General features: G+C 46.6%; 1 long non-coding RNA gene across 2 annotated transcripts; it reads right to left on the bottom strand.

The window, feature by feature from the left end:
* Window positions 1–265: 265 nt before the first annotated feature.
* On the bottom strand, window positions 266–4,981 carry LOC120302237. Of its 2 annotated transcripts, none has more exons than XR_005555101.1 (3): window positions 4,822–4,981; window positions 3,023–4,438; window positions 266–2,793 (listed from the first exon to the last, which is right to left on the bottom strand). It is a non-coding gene; the product is annotated as an uncharacterized LOC120302237 (long non-coding RNA). The 2 variants fall into 2 exon arrangements; XR_005555100.1 differs by having other exon boundaries at window positions 4,818–4,967.
* Between the last annotated feature and the right edge of the window lie 2,243 nt (window positions 4,982–7,224).

Raw genomic sequence — 7,224 nt, 5'->3', positions numbered from 1 at the left:
CTTAGCAACAGAAATAGGGGGGCTCAATTGTGGTCACAAGCCGAGGACAACCTGCACAATAGTATCCTCCTCACCCTCTCTGTAGGTTTACGCAACTCTGCACGTACAATCTTATCACATAACTGTGGAATCCTGCAGGGCAGGGCAGGGTAGAAAGTCTTCCTCCTTGCAATCCATGACCCGTCCAGGAAGAAGTCAAGAAAAGTTCCAACAGAAGAGAACATGCACAGTTTAGCTTGAACTACCGGGAGGATGATGATGTTGTCTAGTTGGGTAACGAAACATCTGCAAGCAAACAACCAAGCTCGGAGAGCACCATGGACTCTGCAGTCAAGGAAAAAAAACCTCCCTGAAGATCTACCACCAAGCAATGTAGACCAGGGGTCCCCAACCACTACCGGGCCACGGCCTATTGACCACTGCGTTTCCTCTGTGGCTGGCTGGTGTGCGCATTTGTGTACACACACACAGCCCCACTCGCGCGAGTGTCACTAAGAGCATCGTGGGTGTTTGCAGCCCCACTTGTGTGTCATGAGCATCGTGGATGTTTGCTGCCCACTCGCGTATCATGAGCATCACAGGCGTTCATGGCCCCACTTGCGCGAGCATCACAAGCATTGTGGGTGTTCGCGGCCCCACTCACACGAGCATCATGTTTGTGCCCCGCTCGCGCGAATGTTGCAGATGTTCACCCCCGCATAAAACCATCCCTTTTCCCCCCCTCCCCACACTCTGGGTTGCCAACCCCCAAAAGTTGAGGAACTCTGATGTAGACAATACCAGAGTTGAATGATCATTTATCTTCTCCCTTCTCATGAGCCTAACCGTCACCAAAAGGCCAGTCAAAAGTGGTGAAATCTAGATACAAACAGAAGTAGCCTGACAACTGTGTAGTATAGCTTTCCCCTGACTTTCTATTTTATTTGGGCAACTTAGCGACTGCCCATGCTGACCTAGAGCGATGGGAGTTGTAGAGCTATGCACCTGGAAGGCTCCAGATTGGGATAGATGCCTATAATAAACTGGTTAAAGCAGACAATTTCCAAGATGCATTTGGATCCCAAATCAGCAAACATAGCATTAAGCATAGGCTGATGTTTCTGTAAGCACAACCACAGAAACTGATGGACTTCATCTCAATCAATTAAGTTCTACCTTTGGTGAAGCAGCTAAATAAAGCTAGTTGTCAGATTCCTTGCTTTCTACTTCATTAGCCATCAACCCATGTAATGTTCTTCTATTACCATGACAACCAATCACGTACAATGACATAGCCATTTTTTTTTATCTTCCTCTTTCAACAATCAAAGGTTTACTAAAGATTTCCATGATTTTAGTTACCTGGATACCAAGGCAACATTCTTTTCTCAGTTACCTGCTGCCAAAAAAAACCCTATTCTGGCCCTAGGAAGCAAATATCCTATTCAACTGATGGGTCAACAACATTCTTCTTTTTCAGTGCTGCTTCAGAAACCAAATTATTGCCCCACAGATTACCTTAGCAATCAACACATCCCTCTCGCGGCAGTTAATTACCCCAACCAAACCAAGGGACTCAATTTTGTAACTCGGGGAATTGATCCATGGCTTTGGAATACGATCCTGTTGTGCCGTTCTAATAATCAATTATATGGAATCAACTTGAATAAGCCAAAGACCCTCCAGTTGTCTAACTCTCATCATTTCCAACTACAAAATAATCTCAGCCAAGAGCTTCTTCCACCCTCCGTCGATCTTTCTGGTGTGGTCCATCAGCTGTCACAAAATCAAGAGTTATTCCTCCATCGGATCGCCTTAGCAATCAAGGTGATCTCCACTATACACCCAATCCTGTGTTCTTCCAGCAGGTTCACCTCCATTATGCTTCTCTGCCATTTGACTGCCCTTTTTTATTCTATCCCCCATTGCCATCCCAAAATCCTCATGGAACAAGGGTCAATCCAGGGAGGGGGCGGCAGGGACAGCGCGGATGATGCAAAGGATGGCGCCCGTGACGTGGATGTCCTCTGAGGAGAGAGAATTTGTTCTGAGTCCCCATCCCCCGATAGGCAGGCAAATGCTGTCCAAACGTCCCGGGGACGAGGTCTGACTCCAGGGAGAGGTGCTGGGTCCCTGTTGTACTTGCTGGTGACGAATGAGAGGTGAGGATCGGCCAAGCCTTTGCCACAGAGAGAGTGCAGTGGTAAGGCCAAGCCCCCATGTGGTCTCGCTGGTGCACCGTGAGGTAGGAGCTGTCCCCGTAATGCTTGCCACACACGTTGCACTTAAAAGGTTTCTCCCCGGAATGGATCATCTGGTGGCGGATGAGATGGGAATTCTCCGAGAAGGGTGCACAAGTACAGCTTGACCCCAGCATGTGTACGCTTGTGGCGCACCAAGTCCAACCTCTGAGAGAAGCTCTTGGTGCAGGATCGGCACCCAAAAGGTCTCTCTCCAATGTGTTCCCACTGGTGCCGGATCAGGTGGGAACTCAGAGTAAATCGCTTCCCGCAATCAGCAGTCAAAAGAATCGGGGGGGGGGGAGATCGTACCCGCACGACGGAAGCTGAGACAATAATATTGGTTACCTCAGGAATGTCTCCCCCTGGCGGTGTTTTCCCCTTGGGGACTGGTTTTCCTGTCCCCATCCTGGACACTCCTGCTGTGTAGAGCCTCACACGCCTCCTCCCAGTCCAGGACTTGTGGGGGGACCTCAAAGTGGACCTTTGGGATCCTGGCTCTCATTGGCAACTAGAGATTCTTCTTCATCTTCCTCTTCTTCCCAGTCTTCATTCTCTGTAGTCCTTCCAGCCTCTAGCAAGACCCACCAAAATTATAAAGGAATAAATATGTGGGGGTTTTTTTATTAAAATGTTTATATTTTCAATTGCCGAGAGGAATGGATGGGGTCTAAACAGGACATACAAACAAATAATTCAATAAATGTTTTAAACTCCATTTCGTGTCTCTACCGTCAATAGCATGTAGATACCATTCATTCGTTCATTCATTCATTCAATTCACAGTTTCGTTATCCACTCACCTGCGTGGGCATCTTGTTTGCTTTCCTTTTCTTCTGGTTCTTGGCCCAGGTTTTCATTCACAACCTGCAGTCTTTCCCTTTGTTCCATCAAAGAAATCATGCTGGATATCCCTCCAGGAAATCCCGCCCAAGAAAGAGAAAGAAATAAGCTGTCAAATGTGCTCATCCCCCTGTTCTATTGACCAGCCCTCTTCTTCTTTCCTCTTCACAAGCATCTTTAGCTGGCCATCTTCTGGGATGCAGGAATGGATGGACCATTGCCCAACTCAGGGCAACATAGTGGCAAGAGTGGGAGATAAAGACCAGAGACAACCAAATTCAAATCCTCACTCGGTCATCAAGGTCTACCTCCAAGCTTCATAAAAGGTAAATATATTCCAGCCACCTCTGACCAGCATAAAAAATTTGCTTCCAATCTCAAAGTTGAATTTTGGAGCAAGCTTTCTACTATCTGTACCAATCTCTTTCTTAAAAAGCTTATTTATCTTTTATTTTTTTATTTTACTTTTAACATGAATTCCTTCCTTTGCTTTTATCCTTTCAACAACCCGGAAAGTTAGTTGGGATTGAAGATGGGCTGCAGGTAGTCCTCGACTTACAGCCATTTTTTTTAAGTGACTGCTCCAAGTTACAACGGCATTGAAAAAAGTGGCTTCTGTTTTTCACACTTCTGACCACTGCAGCCTCCCCATGGCCATGTGATCAAAACCTGGGCACTTGGCAACTGACTCACTTATGACGGTTTCAGTGCCAATGTAACTTTGAATGGTCACTAAATGAATGGCTATAAGTTGAGGCCTAGCTGTACAGAAATAAGAGGGGGAAACCCTCCCTTTGAGCACCGAAGATGTTACCTAGTTAGGTAATGAAATGTCTGCAAGAAAACAATCAAGCTCAAAAAGCACCATGGATTCCACCGTTCAATCCTGAACTACACATATTCTCTTCTACTGATATAAGATATATATATGTTTAATTAATTGATGTCCATCCGTCCTCTAGGTGGAGCCTGAAGATTTTTCCCCTCACATTAACTTCAGGGGGTTGGCAACAGACGTGGCCTCCTTCAGGCTTGCACAATGGAGCATGTACACTAGGGTCCCTCCAATCCCCCTGCCCATTTCACAAAAAGTCTCTTGGTGCATCTTTTCTCAATCTCTTACCAACTGCTATAGTGCCACTTCTGCAATTCCTGTCTCCAAGAATGATGATGCCATAATAGCGTGTGCTAATTACTCAGGAGCAGTTCACCCTCCTCTTTGGGGCAACTACACAGAAAGGCGAGTTGTACTGACCGGCATCGAACGGGGCAGCCCCTCCATCCCACGCGTGCATTGACAAGCTGCCCTCCTATCTGACAAGAAGCCATGGGAATTCCCAGGATCCCAAGGTTGGTTCTGCCCTGTACCATCACCCCTGTTGAGAGAAAGAATACAATACTGAATAATAGAATTGGAAGGGACCTTGGAGGTCTTCTATCTAATCCGACCCCCTTGCTCAGGCAGGACACCCTGTACCATTTCAGACAAGTGGCTGTCCAGTCTCTTCTTAAAGAGAAAGAGGGAGCGAGGGAGAGAGAAAGAGAGAGAGAGAGCGCTCTCTCCATTTTCAATCAATCTCTCTCTCTCTCTCTCTCTCTCTCTCACACACACACACGCACGCACACACACACACATACACGCCCCTGGACGGAGGGACCAAGAATTTCCCCCTCGCCCACCCCCAATTTTCTAGCTGGTGCCCAAACTCTGGCTTTTGCAAGGCTCTTGTGCTGGGAAAAGCCTACAGTACTCACGCACAAAAAATATTTCTTTGCGGTGTGTGTGGGGGGGTGGGATCCAGCTCTTCTATCCACCCAGCCCGCTTTTTTCTTGGGCAGGGGGCTGCGGAAGGCTGGGATATTAGGGACCCAGCCCCACCCACCCCTATACCACTCCCAGCTGCTGGAAAGGCAGGCAGCTTCTCTGCCTCCACCTGCGCGCTCGCGCATGCGCACGCCCTTCCCTCCGCCGACCGGAAGTTCCCATCCCAATTCAATGTCCCTCCAAGCTTCATACGCTGCCTTCTTTCTGTCTAGGAAGTGGAGGCGACCCCCAGCTCTATCATTTTAACTCCTCCTTCTGACCCAGGATGGATTTTTTTGCATCTGATCGTTTGAGTTAGAGGACTATTCTCAATGAAGATATGACCCACTGTGTAGAACACTGTCTGTGATTGTTGCACTGATGGTCAGAACTAGTTTATTTTCCAGGGAACTATCTGACAGGTCTCCAGAAAGATTCATACTAACCAGCATTGTGAGAAATTGAGGTGATGGCTTACTATTGCATCCACATGGAATGTGGATGCAGTAGTAAGCCATCACATCAATTTCTGACAATACTGCAGAAGTACTACTGTAGTATAGTATTGTACTATATCCAGGGCACTGTGGGAAATAGTGTCATTTTTTTTTAACTGCAGGCACATTGGCACACGTTAAAAATGAAATTCTGAAAAGTGGACACATACATAATATATATATAAACATGCTATATACATATATATATATACCTACACGCTTACATATAAATACTTATAAATATTAATCATTGCCCATCTTGAATGCATAGTGGAAAGAAGAAGCTTGAGAGTTCACAAGGTTGATACTATAAGGAACAAAACTGACTGAATCTGGATGTTGTGCTTTGGATACTACGGAGTCTCATCCCAGAAGGTAACAAGGAAAACAGGTCGTGAAGAGGATGTGTAGCATCCTAGACAATCCTGCGGACCTTGCTCAAGCAATGCTTATATGCTATGTCCTGGATAGAAGGAAGGAAACTGCCAGTAATCTTTTCTGCCATCCTTACCACTCTCTGCACCGCCTTCCTGTCTGAAATAGTAACACTTCCAAACCAGACTGCAATGCAATATGACAGGATGCTCTCAATCGTCTCTCTATAGAAAGTGGTAAGGAAGATGTACTTTTCTCATGTGATGCAAAAAAATGCAGGTGTTGCTGTGCCCACTTCACCAGTGTCTCGATGTTGAGTGACCAAGCCAGCCTACTCATTAGCTACAGACCCAGAAATTTGATGCTGCTAACCATCTCCACAGGTGAATCATTAAGCAAGACACATGTCAGCAACAGTCTCCACCTTCTTTTACTTCCCAGGTCTACTGGTTATTCCAAGGCAGGATGTGGAAATGGCTGTCAATAAAGCAGAAGGATAGCTTCTTCTACTAGCCCTCCATGGAGCAATAGGCTGCTCCAGGCAAGACACTCCTTCTCATTTGATGAATGGATCAGCTGAGAACTTTCAGTTTTAGCATGCTTTGAATCTTTCCTACCTATCCCAAGAAATACCATGCCCGTGATTATCTGATGACGCCCTGGAAAATTAAGAGAACAGACCTGTCTACCAACCGTATGAATGCAGCAAAGAAGAAGGGAGATTAGTAATGGTCAACTGAATTAGGACTCTGTGCAGTTAATACAGTGGTTCTCAACCTATGGGTCGCGAACCCATTTGGGGTCGATCGACCATTTTTCGGGGGTCGCCAAAGGCGGCGATCCGCCATTTTCTCCCCTCCGGGGGCGCCGCCGCACATGCACATAATGTTTGTGTGATGGGGGTCGCCGTCACACAAACGTTGAGAACCGCTGAGTTAATAGTACCCAGGTTTCAAATATTGGTAACCAATCTTCAAAGATACCAATTCTCCTGGGTGTTTTTTGAAAATTTTGGAGGTTATTGGAACGTCTTCATAAGGACCAATTTCTTAAGGTGCCAGCAGGATTCATGTGACCAAGATATCCACTAAGGAAGTGGTTCTCAACCTGTGGGTCGGGACCCCATTTGGGGTCGAATGACCATTTCATGGGGGTCACCAAGCCATGCTGTCCGCCATTTTTTTCCTTTTTCCCTAGCTGTCCTACTCCCTCTTATTGGTGGCCACACCCACTTGGGGGTCACCACAACATGGGGAACTGTATTATGGGGTCACAGCATTAGAAAGGTTGAGAATCACTGCACTAAGGTGACCAACTGTCCTCCTTTAGGGAGGACGGTCCTCCTTTTGTAAGTTCTGTCCTCCCTCAAAAAGTGTCCTCCTTCATGTCCTCCTTTTCGATATTTGAAGACTAATCTGCAGGGCTTTTTTTCCCCTCATGGAACGCTCAGAACGGCGTTCCGGCACCTTTTTTTGATGTTTTTTTT

Source organism: Crotalus tigris, unplaced genomic scaffold (genome assembly GCF_016545835.1).
Source record: "Crotalus tigris isolate CLP2741 ecotype Arizona unplaced genomic scaffold, ASM1654583v1 scf7180000024427.8105951120:4207309, whole genome shotgun sequence".
In the NCBI taxonomy this organism is placed as follows: Eukaryota; Metazoa; Chordata; class Lepidosauria; order Squamata; family Viperidae; genus Crotalus; species Crotalus tigris.
Note: the sequence above shows the minus strand (reverse complement) of the source record. Positions and strands in the feature narration are given on the sequence as shown.